Source organism: Chiloscyllium punctatum, chromosome 5 (assembly GCF_047496795.1).
Source record: "Chiloscyllium punctatum isolate Juve2018m chromosome 5, sChiPun1.3, whole genome shotgun sequence".
Taxonomy (NCBI): Eukaryota; Metazoa; Chordata; class Chondrichthyes; order Orectolobiformes; family Hemiscylliidae; genus Chiloscyllium; species Chiloscyllium punctatum.
The window spans coordinates 61,326,373-61,343,663 of NC_092743.1; positions in this window are offsets into that span (position 1 = coordinate 61,326,373).

The window sequence follows — 17,291 nt, forward strand, 5'->3', positions numbered from 1 at the left end:
AAAAGGTACTGAGGGATAGGATTTATGAGTATCTGGAAAGACACTGCTTGATTAGGGACAGCCAGCACAGATTTGTGAAGGGTAGGTCTTGCCTTACAAGTCTTATTGAATTCTTCGAGGAGGTGACCAAGCATGTGGATGAGGGTAGAGCAGTGGATGTAGTGTACATGGATTTTAGTAAGGCATTTGATAAGGTTCCCCATGGTAGACTTATGCGGAAAGTCAGGAGGCATGAGATATAGGGAAATTTGGCCAATTGGATAGAAAACTGGCTAACCGGTCGAAGTCAGAGAGTGGTGGTAGATGGTAAATATTCAGCCTGGAGCCCGGTTACAAGTGGAGTTACGCAGGGATCAGTTCTGGGTCCTCTGCTGTTTGTAATTTTTATTAATGACTTAGATGAGGGAGTCGAAGGGTGGGTCAGTAAATTTTCAGATGATATGAAGATAGGTGGAGTTGTGGACAGTGAGGAGGGCATTTGTCGTTTGCAAAGGGGCTTAGATATGATGCAGAGCTGGGCTGAGGAGTGGCAGATGGAGTTCAACCCTGCCAAGGTTGTCCATTTTGGAAGAACAAATAAGAATGCGGAATACAGGGTTAATGGTAGGGTTCTTAGTCAGGTGGAGGAACAGAGGGATCTTGGGGTCTATGTACATAGATCTTTGAAAGTTGCCACTCAGGTGGATAGAATTTGTAAGAAGGCCTATGGAGTATTATCGTTCATTAGCAGAGGGGTTGAATTCAAGAGTCGTGAAGTGATGTTGCAGCTATACAGGACTTTGGTTAGGCCACAGTTGGAGTACTGTGTGCAGATCTGGTCGCCTCACTTTAGGAAAGATGTGGAAGCTTTGGAGAGGGTGCAGAGAAGATTTACCAGGATGTTGCCTGGAATGGAGAATAGGTCGTACGAGGATAGGTTGAGAGTTCTCGGCCTTTTCTCGTTGGAACAGCGAAGGATGAGGGGTGACTTGATAGAGGTTTATAAGATGATCAGAGGAATAGATAGAGTAGACAGTCAGAAACTTTTTCCCCGGGTACAACAGAGTGTTACAAGGGGACATAAATTTAAGGTGAAGGTATAGGGGAGATGTCAAGGGGGGGTTCTTTACCCAGAGAGTGGTGGGGGCATGGAATGCGCTGCCCGTGGGAGTGGTAGAGTCAGAATCATTGGCGACCTTTAAGCAGCATTTGGATAGATACATGGATGGGTGCTTAATCTAAGTTAGAAGTTCGGCACAACATCATGGGCCGAAGGGCCTGTTCTGTGCTGTATTGTTCTATGTTCTATGTTCTATGTTCTAACCTTTTGATTATCTTGTATATCTCAATTAAGTCGCTTCTCAGCCTTCTTCCCTCTAACGAAAACAGCCACAAGTTCCTCAGCCTTTCCTCATAATACCTTCCCTCCATACCAGGCAACATCCTACTAAATCTCCTCTGAACCCTTTCCAAAACCTCCACATCCTTCCTATAATGCAGTGACCAGAACTGTTGCAATATTCCAAGTGTAGTCGCACTAGTGTTTTGTACAGTGCAACATGACCTCATGGCTCCGAAACTCAATCCCTTTACCAATAAAAGCTAACACACCATATGCCTTCTTAACAACCCTATCAACCTGGGTGACAACTTTCAGGGATCTGAACATGGACATCAAGGACTCTCTGCTCATCTACACTACCAAGAATCTTACCATTGGCCCAGCACTCTTTATTTCTGTTGCTCCTTCCAAAAGGTGAATCACCTCACACTTTTCAGCATTAAACTCCCTTTGCCACCTCTCAACCCAGCTCTGCAGCTTATCTATGTTCCTCTGTAAACTGCTATATCCTTAGGCACTAACCACAACTTCATCGTCCTTAGTGTCATCTGCAAATTTACTAACCCTTCCTTCTATGCCCTCATCTCAGTCATTTATAAAAATGACAAAGAGCAGTGGCTACAAAACAGATCCTTGCATTACACCACTATTAATTGAACTCTCGGATGAACACTTCTCATCAACCACCACCCTCTGTCTTCTTTCAGCTATCCAATTTCTGATCCAAAGCGCTAAATCACCCTCAATCCCATGCCTCCTTATTTAGTACAACAGCCTACCGTGATGAACCTTATCAAACGCCTTACTGAAATCCATATACACCACACCTACTGCTTTACCCTCATCCACTTGTTTGGTCACCTTCTCAAATACGTCAATAAGGTTTGCAAGGTACAACCTACCCTTCACAAAACCATGTTGACTATCCCTAAACAACTTATTTCTCTCTAGATAATTATAAATCCTCTTTCTTATAACCTTTTTCAACACTTTACCCACAAGTGAAGTAAGGCTCACTGATCTATATTTGCCAGGATTGTTTCTACTCCCCTTCTTGAACAAGGGGACAATATTTACTATCCTCCAGTTCCTGGCATTACTCCTGCAAACAATGATGACATAAAGATCAGAGCCAAAGGATCTGCAAAGCTTCTCAGAGAATCCTTAGATAAATCCCATCAGGCCTAGAGGATTTATCTATTTACATACTTTCCAGAATTACTAAAACCTAATTCTTGTTAACCTCAAACCCATCTAGTCTAGTACCCCATAGCCTGTATCTCAGTATTTTCTTTGACAACATTGTCTTTTTCCAATGTGAATACTCATGAAAAATATTCATTTAGTTCTTCCCCTATCTCCTCAGACTCTGTGCACAACTTAACGCTAATGTCCTTGATTGGCCCTAATCTTACACTTGTCATTCTTGTATTCTTTCATGGCTAACTTGTAACTCTCAAGCCCCCTAACTGAGGCTTCACATCTCATCCTTCTTCCTCTTGGCAAGAGATTCAACTTCTTTCATAAACTACAGCTCCCTCGCTTGACCAATTCCTTCCTGTCTGACAGGTACTTACTTATCAAGGACATGAATAAGCTCCATATTTTAACTGTGCCCATCCCCTGCATTTTCCTTCCCCATCCTATGCATCCTAAATCTTGCCTAATTGCATCATAATTGCATTTCCCCCAGCAATAACTCTTGCCCTGTGGTATATACCTATCCCTTCCCATCGCTAAAGTAAACATAACCAAATTATGGTCACTATCACCAAAGTGCTCACCTACCTCCAAATCTAACACCTGGCCGAGTTGATTACCCAGTAGCAAAGCGAATGTGACCTCGCCCCTTGTTGGCCTGTCTGCATACTGTGTCAGGAAACCCTCCTGCACACATAGGACAAAAACCGACCCCATCTAAAGTACTCAAACTATATATAGTATTTCCAGTCAATATTTTGAAAGTTAAAGTCCCCATAACAACTATACTGTTACTTTCGCTCCTATCCAGAATTATCTTTGCTATCCTATCCTCTACATCGCTGGAACTATTCACAGGCCTATAGAAAACTCCCAATAGGGTGACCTCTTCTTTCCTCTTTCTAACCTCAGCCCATACTACTTCAAATAGACGAGTCCTCAAACGTCCTTTCTGCAACTGTAATACTGTCCTTGACTAACAATGCCACATCTCCACCCCCCTCTTTTACTATCTTATCTGTTCTTACTGAAACATCTAAATCCTGGTACCTACAACTACTATTCCAGTTCCTGCTCTATCCATGTCTCTAAAATGGCCACAACACCGAAGTCTGAGGGACCAATCCACCCTGCAAGTTCACCTACTTTATTCTGGATGCTCCTGCTGTTGAAGTAGACACACTTCAAACCACCGTCCTGCTTGCCAGTGCATTCTTGCGACCTTGAAACTTATTTCTGACCTCCCTACTCTCAACCTCCTTGACCTTGGAGCTGAAATTTAGGTGCCCCATGGCTTACCACTGGTAAGTCTTTCCTCCCAACAGTATCCAAAACAATATACTCGTTATTGAGGGTAACAGCCACAGGGATCCCTTTCCGTCCCCTGACTGCAACCCATCTGCCTTTTTGTTTGTACCTGAGGTGTGACTATCTCTGTGTAACCCCTCTCAATAACTCCCGCCATCTCCTGGATGATCCAAAGTGCATCCAGCTCCAGCTCCACTTCCCCAACGTGGCTTTCGAGGACTTGGAGTTGGGTGCACTTCATGAAGGGACACTACTCATGACCCTTACCTCCCACATTCTGCAGGAGGAACACCCAACTACTCTAACCTCCATCCCTACTATTCTAAATTCCCAAAGAAACTATTGAAAAATAAAGAATAAACAAAAGCTAGTTATCTTACCAATTTGGTGCACAGAGCCTTTTTTTTGGTTAGAGGAGGAGATGGGTGGGAGACACTGCCTAAGTAGTGTTTCGGGTAATGCAACCACCCAAATATATTACTTCACTTACTCAGCAGTCCCGTGTCTGCTCCTGCTCAGCGCATGTTCTGCCTATCCAAGAGATATGTTTTTAATGCAGTCATTTATCTTACCAGCAGCCCCCGGTCGTCGCTCCCACTCTTCCTGCTGCTAAACAAGAATGCCTTTCTGGCAAAAGAAATCTTTCCTCGGATAAGGACACCCAAAATCTACACAGTACTCCAAGTGTGGTCAAACTAGGATCCCATACAATTGAAGCAAAACTTCACTCCTCCTGTACTCAAATCTTCTTGTAACAAGGGCTAAAATTCTATTATCTTTTGAAACAGCTTGCTGTATCTGCATATTAACCCTCAGTAATCCACTGACAAGAACATCTAGGCTTAATTGTATGTTTACTTCTTCCCATTTGAGAAGTTCTATGCCCATTTGTTTATCCAATCAAAGCGGATAACAATCCATTTTTCCACATTTTGTTCCATTTGGCCTGTTCTAATTCATTCACAAAGCCTGTTCAAATCATCCTGAAACCACTTTCCATCTTCCTCACAACACACATTCCCACATGGCTTTGTGTCATCCACAAATTTGGAAATTTTACATTTAATACCCAACTCTAATTCATTGATATATATTGTGAATAGATGATCCTTGACTATCAACCTTTGTAGTACCCAAGTAGTCAGTCTGCCAACCCAAGAATGACCCATTTATTCCTACTCTCCGTTTTCTGTCTATTAGCCAATCATTAATCCATGCCAGTATATTACCTCTTATCCCATATGTTTTAGTCTTTCTAATCAGCCTCCTGTAGGAGACATTATCAAAGTCTTTTGAAAACCTTAGTATATTATGCCCATTGAGTCTCCTCTCATACTCAGAAAATGCTGACTTTCATTGTAAGGTGCACTAGCACCGAGCATGGAAAGGCTGTTGCAAGGACATATTGTACTCACGGACTGGCACCCAACTGAAAATTCACCCAGGCTGCATCTCAGGGTTATTCACTTGAGCTCTTCCGGTTCACATAGCACCTATTTGCATGCTCGCAGCACATATGCCTTGCCTTACTGTGTCAATTAGCACAGTCACAGGACAAAGTAACTTTACTTGCTGCTCAACAGTTCACAGGCAGGGCTGCCTACATCTTATTGTATAGCACTGTGCTACATCAATCTCACCCTATACGATGTGCCAGACTCTTATGTGGCAAACACACTGTTATATGCAGCAAGCAGGCAACCATGTCTCAAAGTCTTTGGCAACCAGTCCTCACTGAAGTTTATGGGCAGACCAGTCAGTTGGGAAGTCTTAACAGTGCAAGGGCAGCCTCTTATACCAGCCCAAGAAATTGGCTACAGACAGGCATCTGGTCAGGATATTATCGATTAGGAATCGATGCCTCTCCAGTCAGTCCTATTGCTCCATAGCAGCCAGTTCAGTGGGTATAGGACTCATCCTGAGGGGGAGATGTACTGCCAAAAAACAGGGGTCTGGGCACTTCTCCTCCAGGGCTGTCCAATTACATCACTAAAGGGGATGGACAACAGCCAGTCTGTCATGTCCATCCAATCAAACTAAGGGGAAAGGGATGGGTGTTGGAGGGAATAAGGGGTCTACTATAGGAAGGAGACTTGGCAAGTTGTTCTTGCAGGGCAGGGGCTGTTTTGGACGAAAGTGCCTTCAAAGGGAGGGCAGTGTATGACCATACCTGGCATGGTCACCTTATATGGAGAAAGTGAGGACTGCAGATGCTGGAAAGTATGAAAAGTATGGTGCTGGAAAAGCGCAGCAGGCCAGGCAGCATCCGAGGAGCAGGAGAATCGACCAGGAGTTTCGGGCATAAGCCCTTCTTCAAGAATGAGACTGGTGTGCCAAGTGGGCTGAGATAAAAGGTGGGGGGGAATTTGGGGGAGGGTCACTGGGAATACGATAGATGGAAGGAGGTGAGGGTGAGGGTGATAGGCCGGAGAGGGGGTGGGGGCGGAGGGGTCGGGAAGAAGATTGCAGGTCAAGAGGGCGGTGCTGAATCTGGAGGTTGGGACTGAGATCGATTATTGTATTGGCGCTACCTCATGCTTCCACAAGGAGGTTGAACAGTTCATCCACTTTACTAACACCTTCTACCCTGACCTCAAATTTATCTGGACCGTCTCAGACTCCTCCCTCCCCTTCCTAGACTTCTCCATTTCTATCTCGGGCAACTGACTCAACACAGACATTTAATACAAACCGACCAACTCCCACAGCTACCTAGATTACACCTCCTCCCACCCTGCCCCCTCTAAAAACGCCATCCCATATTCCCAATTCCTTCGCCTCCGCTGCATCTGTTCCCAGCAGGACCAATTCCACTACTGAACAGCCCAAATGGCCTCCTTCTTCAAAGACCGCAATTTCCCCTCAGACGTGGTCGATGATGCTCTCCACTGCATCTCCTCCACTTCCCGCACTTCCGCCCTTGAACCCCGCCCCTCCAATCGCCACCAGGACAGAACCCCACTGGTCCTCACCTTCCACCCCACCAACCTCCGGATACATCGTATCATCCTCTGTCATTTCCGCCACCTCCAAACGGACCCCACCACCAGGGATATATTTCCCTCCCCACCCTTATCAGCGTTCCTGAGAGACCAGTCCCTCCGTGACTCCCTCGTCAGGTCCACACCCCCCACCAACCCAACCTCCACTCCCGGCACCTTCCTCTGCAAGCTGCAAGAAGTGCAAAACTTGAGCCCACACCTCCCCCTCACCTCCCTCCAAGGCCCCAATGGATCCTTCCATATCTGTCGCAAATTCACCTGCACCTCCACACACATCACTTACTGTACCACTGCACCCGATGTGGTCTCCTCTACACTGGGGAGACAGGCCGCCTACTTGCGAAATGTTTCAGGGAACACCTCTGGGACACCCGCACCAACCAACCCAACAGCCTCGTGGCTGAACACTTTAACTCCCCCTCCCACTCCACCAAGGATATGCAGGTCCTTGGCCTCCTCCATCGCCAGACCCTGGCTACACGACGCCTGGAGGAAGAGCGCCTCATCTTCCGCCTAGAAACCCTCAAACCACATGGGATGAATGTAGATTTCTCCGACCTCATTTCCCCTCCCCCCACCTTATCTCAGTCCCAACCCCCGGATTCAGCACCGCCCTCTTGACCAGCAAACTTCTTCCCGACCTCTCCGTCCCCACCCCCTCTCTGGCCTATCACCCTCACCCTCACCTCCTTCCACCTATCATATTCCCAGTGCCCCTCCCCCAAACTCCCCCCCACCCCCGTACCTTTTATTTCAGCCCGCTAGGCACACCAGCCTCATTCCTGAAGAAGGGCTTATGCCCGAAATGTCGATTCTCCTGCTCCTCGGATGCTGCCTGGCCTGCTGCGCTTTTCCAGCACCACATTTTTCAACTATGGTCACCTTATATGCCAAAGGATGGAGGGCTGGTCAAGTGGGCAAGTGCAGACTCATGTAGACAGTTTGGATGGGTTCGTGGGGAGGTGTGAAGGTGATGGGGTGATGGGAGGAACAATTAGGGAGGGGATCTGGATATTTGAGATATAGTGGCAAAGGCTGTCAGGCACCCATTGTCATCTTCCATTTTGTGAGAAATCGAAAGTATGCAAGAGGGAAAGAAAATGGCTGCAATCATATTCAGAGTGGGTGGGGCAAGTGACTCAACGTTTGAAGGGAGGGGAATGCAAGATCCACTACTGTGAGGCCCTTTAAAAGGAAACAATATTATACACAGACCCACTGCTCTAAACAGGATACAGACCAATGGGGTCCCTACGCTTTGGCAATCCTAAAGCATTGGCACCCTGTGGACATGTACACCTCTCAGCCCCAGACATAGCTGACCAATTCAGTCACATCAACACCTGCAGAAACAGAGCAATGGAAAGAATGGGGATATTGTAGGATAACGGCCATGGTGTGAGCAGCACCCATTGTCATGTATATATATTTCTTGCTCCTCTTATTTCCAAATTCTATAGCAGGCTCTCAGTACAGATATCAAACATTGGAATATCCTGTAGGCCATGACATATGACTCATATTGTGACAGTTACATTTGGGCTATACACAGACAATCAGATGTATTGTCTAAGCAGAACCATTTATAAACAAAAATGTCAAATAATATATATTGCATTGTCACCAGTACCATCAAAGTGCCCTCAATAAGTTTTCATTTCCTTCTTCGTCCCACTATGTCTTAGCATACTCCCTGATTCCTGAGAGCCTGTTTGGTAGTGGGGCCCATTGGCTCGATGGACATACTGAGGGTCCTCTTGCTACAGGCAAGTCAGTCCTCCTCAGTGTGAATGTCCAAGGGTCAGAGGAGTCAAGTGGGCTGGAGATGGAGAGCTTGGCCACCTCTGGTGTGTCTGAAATGGAGACCTTATGATTCCAAATCCTGGCACTGCCTGTCTCCATGTGAGGAAGAGGCATCTGGAATGAACACTAGATTCCCTGTCGCCTTGACACCATACTTTCAGTCGTGAGAACCAGTAACTGGGGTGATGGAGTACACATGTGTGTGTCTCTCTACCAGCTCCTGAATGTGCTGGACTTGGCTCTCCATGGAAGTCAACGAGCTAGCTGTCCATGGAGGTAGCCAGATAATTGTGCGAGTGGCCTCAGCTTCAGAGAAATGAGGGCCATTATGTCCAAAATACCTGTCTGCTGCTCCTGTTCCTTCCTGTGCATGTCGTCAAAGTCTCACCCCAGTATCCTCTCCTGCCTGGAGCTGAGCAGGTGCCTGGGAATCTGGCAGTTCTCTAAGGCCCAGTTGCCTAGTGCATTTCTTCCTCAGTCAGAAATGGAACTGCTGTGGTGAGATGTGCATCATATTATGGTCCTATACTTTCTAAGCCTGATGTTCCCACTGAGGTGTCAGAATTTAAGCTGTTGAAGGTGGTCTTGCTTATTCTTCCTTTGAAGTCTTGGCATGCACAGCCTTGGGGCGGGGGTGTTTTCTGGAAGGGCCACCTATTTCACTTTGGAGGTGGTGGATCTGCTAGCAGTACCTGTAACACAAAAGGGAGAGAAAGTATTGCAGCCAGTACTTAGAAGTGGTGTGCAAGCAATGACACTGATAGTGAGGCAACCATGAGAAGTGCAGTGCAATGAAGAATGATACTTACTCAATTGGCAGAGCATGGACTTTTCGGCATCCTCACAGCAGCATTCCTGGTCTTCTGTGAAGATCATGATTCTTTCTTTTGTAGGGACTGAGCAACTTAATGTCATGCGCCCTTCCATCTGTATGGGCTCTCTCTGGCCTGTTAGGGACTGTTTTTGATTGTAACGAGAGAAAGGGAGAGATGGAATGTGAGTGGCCCAACTGTTAGCACTGTTGCAGGAGGTGGTGAGGTGTCCCAGGCGAGTGAGTAGGATGTACAGAGGGCATGCAGGGTTAGAGTTGTGAGAAATTGGGGACAGGGTGGGGTAGAGGTTGGGGGAAGATATTGCGGTAAGAGTGGCAGAAAATGAGCTTTGGTGGGAAGTGCGTGCAGTGGCAGAGATTGAGTGAGCGTGAGGTAGCAGCGAGAAGAGCCTAGTAATTACTCTGAAGGAGCGATATCATTGACCTTATTACAGCACTGCTGACTATCCCTCAACACAATCTGCCTGAGTTTAGTGTCACAGTCTCTTCTGCCAGTTTTCCGAGAAGAAGATTGCTCTCCTCTGCACCATATCCTCCCCGATAATCTCCACATCCTTGTTGGGGAATTGCAGTTGCACCTTAACCTTTCTCTGATATCTTCTCGACATGTCCTTGACTAAACAGGACAACTTCGAAATACCATTGTTTGTCCAGCTGTATACTAGTCTTTTAAAAATGTTAGTTTCCTGATGAAGGGTTTATGCTGGAAACATTGATTCTCCTGCTCCTTGGATGCTGCCTGACTGGCTGTGCTTTTCCAGCACCTCATTCTTCGACTTTTAAAGATGGTACCGACCAAGAGAATGCAGCTGTTTTGACAGCTGTCATCTGAGTGGGGGTTTTCCAGGCATGGCACATGGTAAGTTGGAACTGGAATTAGACTTGAGGGGTACTACAGGGTGGAGTAGGTAGTTAGAAAAAACATTAGACCTTGCAGCAGAAATCCCCCCCCAAAGAAATTCAACACAATCTGTACTTAGTTTAAAAGATTAAGATTCAGCCGAAGATAATTTTTCAAAACTTCACCATTTTCTTATTTTCCATTATATTCCATTCCTCATGCTCACTCCCTAGAGAACCAAAGTTCCTTTTTGTTCACTTTTACCGTTTTAAATATTTATAGTAATACTTATTGCCTTTGAAAAATACTTCTAACTAGCTTTCAATCATAATATCTCCCTTTGATAATTCTTTGCTGTTTTTGAAACTCTTTGCGATGTTCAGTCCGATCACTAGTCTTCACCAAAAGTTTCGCTTTTCCTTTCAATTTGATACAATGCTTAACTTCCTTTGTTAGCCACAAATGTTGCATATTTCTCCTAGAGTCTTCTTTTTCTCAGTGCAGTGCATTTTTTGCTAAGTGTTACAAATATCATTGATATGCCTGCCATAGAAATGTAGTAGTTGCTGCAGATAATGGTGTCCATCAGTCCCCGTGTGCTATAGCTGCAACAAATTAACTGAACTGTAATCTCAGTTCATTTTGATAACTAATTTCAAGTTTCACAATATCAATTAATCTATATTTGTTGTTATATTAAGCACTTTAATTACTCATACTACATTTCTATCACACTTTTCATGACTACTGGCCATCTCAGAATACTTTACAATCAAGTATCATCATATTTTACAGTAAGAACCATGGCAGCCATGTCTTTTTAAGCAAACTCTCATGAACAGCAATATGGTAAAGACCAACTAATCTCTTTTGGTGACATTGATTAAGGGATAAATATTGATCAGGACCTCGGGGTTAACTCAATCATTTATATCCACCCGAGCAGAAAGTAGGGTTAATGTTTCAAACACGAGTCAGCATACATGACCATGCAGCATGCCCTCAATACTGCACTGGACATCCAATCTTGATAACTGTGTCAAATGCTGAAGTGGGATGTAAAGTCAGAACCTTGTTACTCAGAAGTCTCTCCAGTCTTAATTTAAATTATTGGCCATTTACAGGAAGGAAAATGTAAAATTCACCAACCAGTCTCTTAGTTGATGCCTAAAACTCAGGAGAACTCTGTTTTCAGTTCTCATTATCTCTCACTCTCTGTGCTAAACTCCTCTTAGCTTTCAAAAAGATGAGAACTATATCACTATTCTCACTGACTAAAGATCCAATTTAAGTACTCAGTCAAAATTGTACTTCACCAAGCAGATTTCCATGCTTCTTAATCTGGACATTAGCAAAAGCTTCTTGGTTGTATTTTAACAATTAAGTTCCAGCTGACCGGATCACCAGCTCTAACTACTTATTTAACCAACTGAGCAGTGCTGCTAGCAGACAGTTGTTTACCACTGTTTAAGACCATGAAAGAAACTAGAATTTAAGATTAAATTTAAGTTGAATGCTATGTTCGAAATATGACTTGATTTTAGAAAGTAGTCAACCCTTAAAATATTTAGAATTGCCTCACTCATAAAATTCTCAAGTGCTCTTATAAAGCTGCACTCCAATGAGCTGATCTCTGTGTTACTCACTTCCAAATTCTCTCCCCTTTAAGTTGCTTCTTAAAGCTTATCCTCTCTTGGTTTCAAATATTGATGATAACTCCTGTAAACCTTCATGGAACACTTCACTTCATTAAAAAATGTATAAGTTAAATTTGTTGTTCATTGATATATATTTATTTATTATAAACAACAATTTAGTCATCTGTTATGATAGATTTCACGTGCAACTTTGACCACTGTAACATTATACATAAGATATAAAATTTATATTCTGCCAGGAGATATGTATTGCACAACACACAGGACATGGTGATGAATTATACTTTGGGAACATGACCAACAGAATTCTTTTATGTGAAGGAATCATTGCAGTCACAATGTAGGTGAAGAGCCTTTTTCTTTATACTTTTTCTCCCCACCATTCATGGCACTCAGCATTCTGCTCCATCAACAATATTCCTTTGTCTCCTAGACTCACTTAATCATTACTTCAAATAAAGATGTCACATTGAAGCAAATGCTTCCCTTTTGCAGATTTAACATCTTTGTAACCTCGCAATTGTATTAATAAGTACCAGTCAATTGTTGTTCAATCATGCAGCTTAGTCTTCATTGTTCGGATTATCTTTCATTCAGTGGAGTCTGTTAGCTTTCATATCTGCCTGTATCATTCTGTAGTGCAATATTTTGTGGCAAAACAGTACTGAAAGTAAATAGAAAAGCAAACTGCATTCAATTAGAGAATGGGCAGAAGGACTGGATTGCCAGATGGTTAATGTGACTCAATTCTTCCCATGTTTCCCTGCTATGAGCACACTTTTAAACTAATTTATATAAGTAATATAACATTTCTTGACAGTTCCATGGAGTTCAGACACTGCAATTTCTTTTTTAAAACAATCAAAATAACGCAAGAGTTTAATATGGTAAATGCCATTTGTTTTTCTGATCTCAAAACTCTTATCATTCATAACCATAGATTCTACTTTGTTCAATTATTCAATTCATGAAGAAAACCTTCAGCTTTAAGATCCTTTGATGTTAAAAGAGATGGCTTAACCTTTAAACCTCACTTTTGTTGTTATATGTTTAAACAATTGCCGCACAAACATCTGTAAGATAGTATTAGCAAAATAAGTACTTTAAAATATTATCACTTTAACAGCATATTATCATGTCTGAAAAATTAGTACTAAATTTTAATTTACACATACATAAAGCAAAGTATGGCAACACTAAAGTAGCAAATTCCTAAATCCATCAAGTCATCCACAGCATTTCTGCTGCTGTAATTGATATTTTCCTGACTTTATTTTATTCAGTCATGGATGTGAGTTGTTGGTAAGGCCAGCAACTGTTATTATATTGTGGAGGTGGTGCTGATGTTGAGTCACTTTCCTGCTTGCTTGTATTCCACATGGTTAACTCATGGTGATGATAAGAAGGGAATTCCAGGTTTATCACTTTGTGGGAGGAGATATAGTTCCAGTTGGTGTATGATTTGGAAAGGAACTTGGACATTGTGGTATTTATATATCTGCTGCACTTGTCCTTCTAGGTGGTATAGACCAAAGATTTTGGAAGGTACTTTCGAAGGAACCTTGGCAAGTTCTTGCAGTGCATCTTGTAGATGGTATGCACTGCTGCCAAACAGCACTGATGGTGGGGGATGAGGATGTTTAGAGTGGGGGATAGGTTGCTGCTTAAGCGGAATGCTTTGCTCCAGAAGATATTGAACAGCAACTCACTAAACCTCTTTAGACACTCTTTTTACCACCTGGAAGCACAAAGCCAATAGATGTATGGGAATACCACAAACGGCAGGATCCTCTTCGTCCTGACGTGCAATTAAACTGTCATTTTCTCAATATCATGGAGTAAAATACTCAGAAAAACTCTTCCTAACTGCACCACGGCTGTACTTACACCAGTGATTCAAGAAAGCCACTCACCACAAATACCTCATTCACAACAGTAACATATATTGATATAATTCTTTCAATGGAATGAATCTCTCTAGATGTTCAGCAAATGCATTACCAAATAAAATATGACATAAGATGTGAAGTCAGATGACTGAAAACCTAGTCAGTGAATCATGTTTTAAAAAGTGTCTTAAGTGGGGTAGAGAGCTAGAGGAAATGTAGGGAGGGTATTTCAGAATTTGAGACCAAAGTAACTGAAGGTAGTGCCACTGATTTGCAGTAAATAAAATTGGAGTTATGTAAGATGTCAGATAAGCAGAAAATGGATATCTCAGAGGATTTTGGAGCTGAGCAGATTAAAGAGATGGGAGTGGGGTGGGGAGGGCCATGGAGGAATTTGAAAATAAAGATGAGAATTTTAAAAGCGTGACATGTTTGATCAGGAACCTATGTCGGTCTGTGAGCAAAGGTGGAGTTGGGAAAGGAACCTGTTGCAAGACAAAGGCAGTAATTTTGGATGACGTCATGTCTGCAGAGGATACAGTCCAGTAGAGCAGTCAGACAGCCAGATTAGCAGATGAGTCAGAACTGGATTGAAGTTGCAGAGTTGGAAATAGGCAATCTTTGTGCTTGTTGTAGGATGCTTATCTCCAGATCAATTGTGAACAGACTGGCTTAAATTTAAACCATTACCAGCAAGAGCGATGGAGCTGTAAGCTTGGGAACAAAGTCTGGAGCACAGACTGAAAACAAGCATTTAATTGGAGAGTGTTTCTGCTCATACAATACTGGATGTCAGATAAGTAATCTGATAATTTAGCTATTATGACACAGGGTAAACTCTCCTGCTAATTTAAACCAGCAACACAGAAATGATTCACATCATATTTACTTGAGAAATATAACATTGAATAGCTATCAATCCTATCTATACTGTCTCAGTTAAATCCACGATAATGCACCTGCAATTACATTCTTAGTACCTCTGGGATAATTCTTTGCCTCTTGAATTTTAACAGGTTACAGCATGAGGTGAATCGTTTCTGTGTTGCTGGTTTAAATTAGCAGAAGACTTTACCCCGAATCGTAATAGCTAAATTAAATAATTAAATTAAGTTATATCCCATTATTTAAAGTACAAATTAACAACTTTATTCTTTAAGTTCAACAGAGAATATTGAAACAAACAACAAATTACAAGCCCGTTCTCTTAAACCCATCTTTTAGCTCCCACTCTGCTATACTATACTAGTCTGAAAAAATAATCCAGATTAAGATACAAAAAACATAATCACTAGCTTTGCCGATTCTCCTTTTGTCGACTTTCCTTTGTAGGTTCTCCCCAGGTCAGTTTTGATGCTCTGCTGTGCAAACTCCTTCCATAGACAGGTACTTCTCTTGAGCTAGCAGCCTGCATTTGTTGGTCTTTTTGCAGTTCTCACTCAACTGTTCAAAAATGTCCAGTTTTACACCCCAAAATATTGGATCATTTCATTGGTTTTGATATTATCAAAATACTAAATTCAAATTTGATTGGAATTTGGTTTCTTGGGGCATAATTTAAACTGATTGGCCAAATTTGAATTTGTTTTTGTCTCACGGCAACCCATCTGCTGCCAGTTGATTTGACCAAGTGTTACGTGACTGCCTTGTTTAGAACCCTTTGTGCTGTGTCCGGCAGGCCTTGCTAGCTTTTCAACTCTCTTAAAGGTACAGGACCTTTACACCTTCATAACACCTCCCCTCTTTAAAAAAAAATGAACCATCATAAATAGAAGATGGCTTAGTTTTTTTTCTCTATTCCTTAACTACAATATCAAGACATATACATGACTTTAATCTAAGTTCATATTAACTTCTTCCCACATAAATATAACATTGATTAGATATCAATCTTATCTATACTGTCTCAGTTAAATCCACGAAAATGCATCTGCGATTACATTTTTACGACCCACAACATGTATGATATGTAAATTAAAAGTCTGTAAAGTAAGACTCCAATGAAATAGTTGCATATTCTTGTCTTTAAAGTATCGTTTCTGACACACTGTTCATGGCATACAATTAAAATGCTGTAAGGCCAGTACCAAACTCAATAGTTCTTTTTTGATTGTGGAGTATTTCCTTTGATGGATGTTGAGTTTGATTGTAAAGTAACCAACTAGCGGTTCAATCCCATCATCATCTTCCTGTAGCAGTACACCTCCAACTCCGATGTCACTAGCATTGATGGCAACTTTAAAAGGTTTCGAAAATTTGGTGTAGCTAAAACTGGTGCGGTGGTTAATATTGTTTTCAAATGGTCAAATGACTCCTGACATTGTTCTGTCCACTGAAACTTTGTGTTCTTCTTCAGAAAATCAGTTAACAGTGCCACTACACTGCTGAAGTTTGGAACAAATTTCCAATCGAATCTGCTTAGTCCTAAGAATTGGAGCATCTCTTTCTTTGAGGTTGGTTGTGGAAATTCCTTGATGGCCTTCATCTTTGCATTCCAGGGGGGCAACCTTCCATGACCGAAATTATGTCCCAAGAACCTCAGCTCTACTTTTGTGAATTCAGTTTTGTTTAAGTTTATTACCAGTTTTGCTTCTTGTAGTCATTCAAAGAGGTCTGCCAACTGTACCATGTGATCTTTCCAGGACTTAGTAAAGATCACTACATCAACCATATAGACAGCGTAGTTTGTTAACCCAGCCACAACTCTGTTCATGAGTGGAATGTGGTGGGTGTGTTCTTCATTTCAAAGGACATCACTTTAAATTGATATAGCCCATTTGGGGTTACAAATTCAGAAAAATATTTCACTGTCTCTGATAACCACGCAGTAAATCCAACTTGGTGATGTAACTGGCTTGACCGACTTTCCAGATACAGCCCTCCAATTTTGGAATCGGATATGAGTCCAATTTTGAAACAGCATTGACCTTCTGATAATCCATGCAGAATCATTCAGTCCTGTCCGGTTTGGGAACTCCAGGCATAGTTTGGTGATTTCCTCATCAAGCATGGCTTCCACTTCCTTCTGGACCTCTCTGGCTTTGAAAGGATTGAGCCGTTGGGGTGATGTTTTATCAGAGCAGTTGTCTCTACGTCTACATCATGTGCTATAGCATTAGTCCTCCCCATCTGATTCTTACATATGTCCTTATACTGCAGTAACAAACCTTCCAACTGCATTCTATGCTCCTGAGATGGTTAGTTTACCAAACTATCCCACTCCTCAAGGACTTCTTCAGTTTATAATCTATTTTGAGGCACATCAAAATCCACCCCATCTGGATTTGATTCCTCACTCTGCGGGGCAGTAAGTAGAACCTATTTCTCAGTTCTTTCTTTCTAGTATAGTACACTTTCAATATGTTCACATGACATACCCAATACCGTGTTTTCCTATCTGGCATCTTTGCTAGATAGTTCACCTGATTCAACTTTTT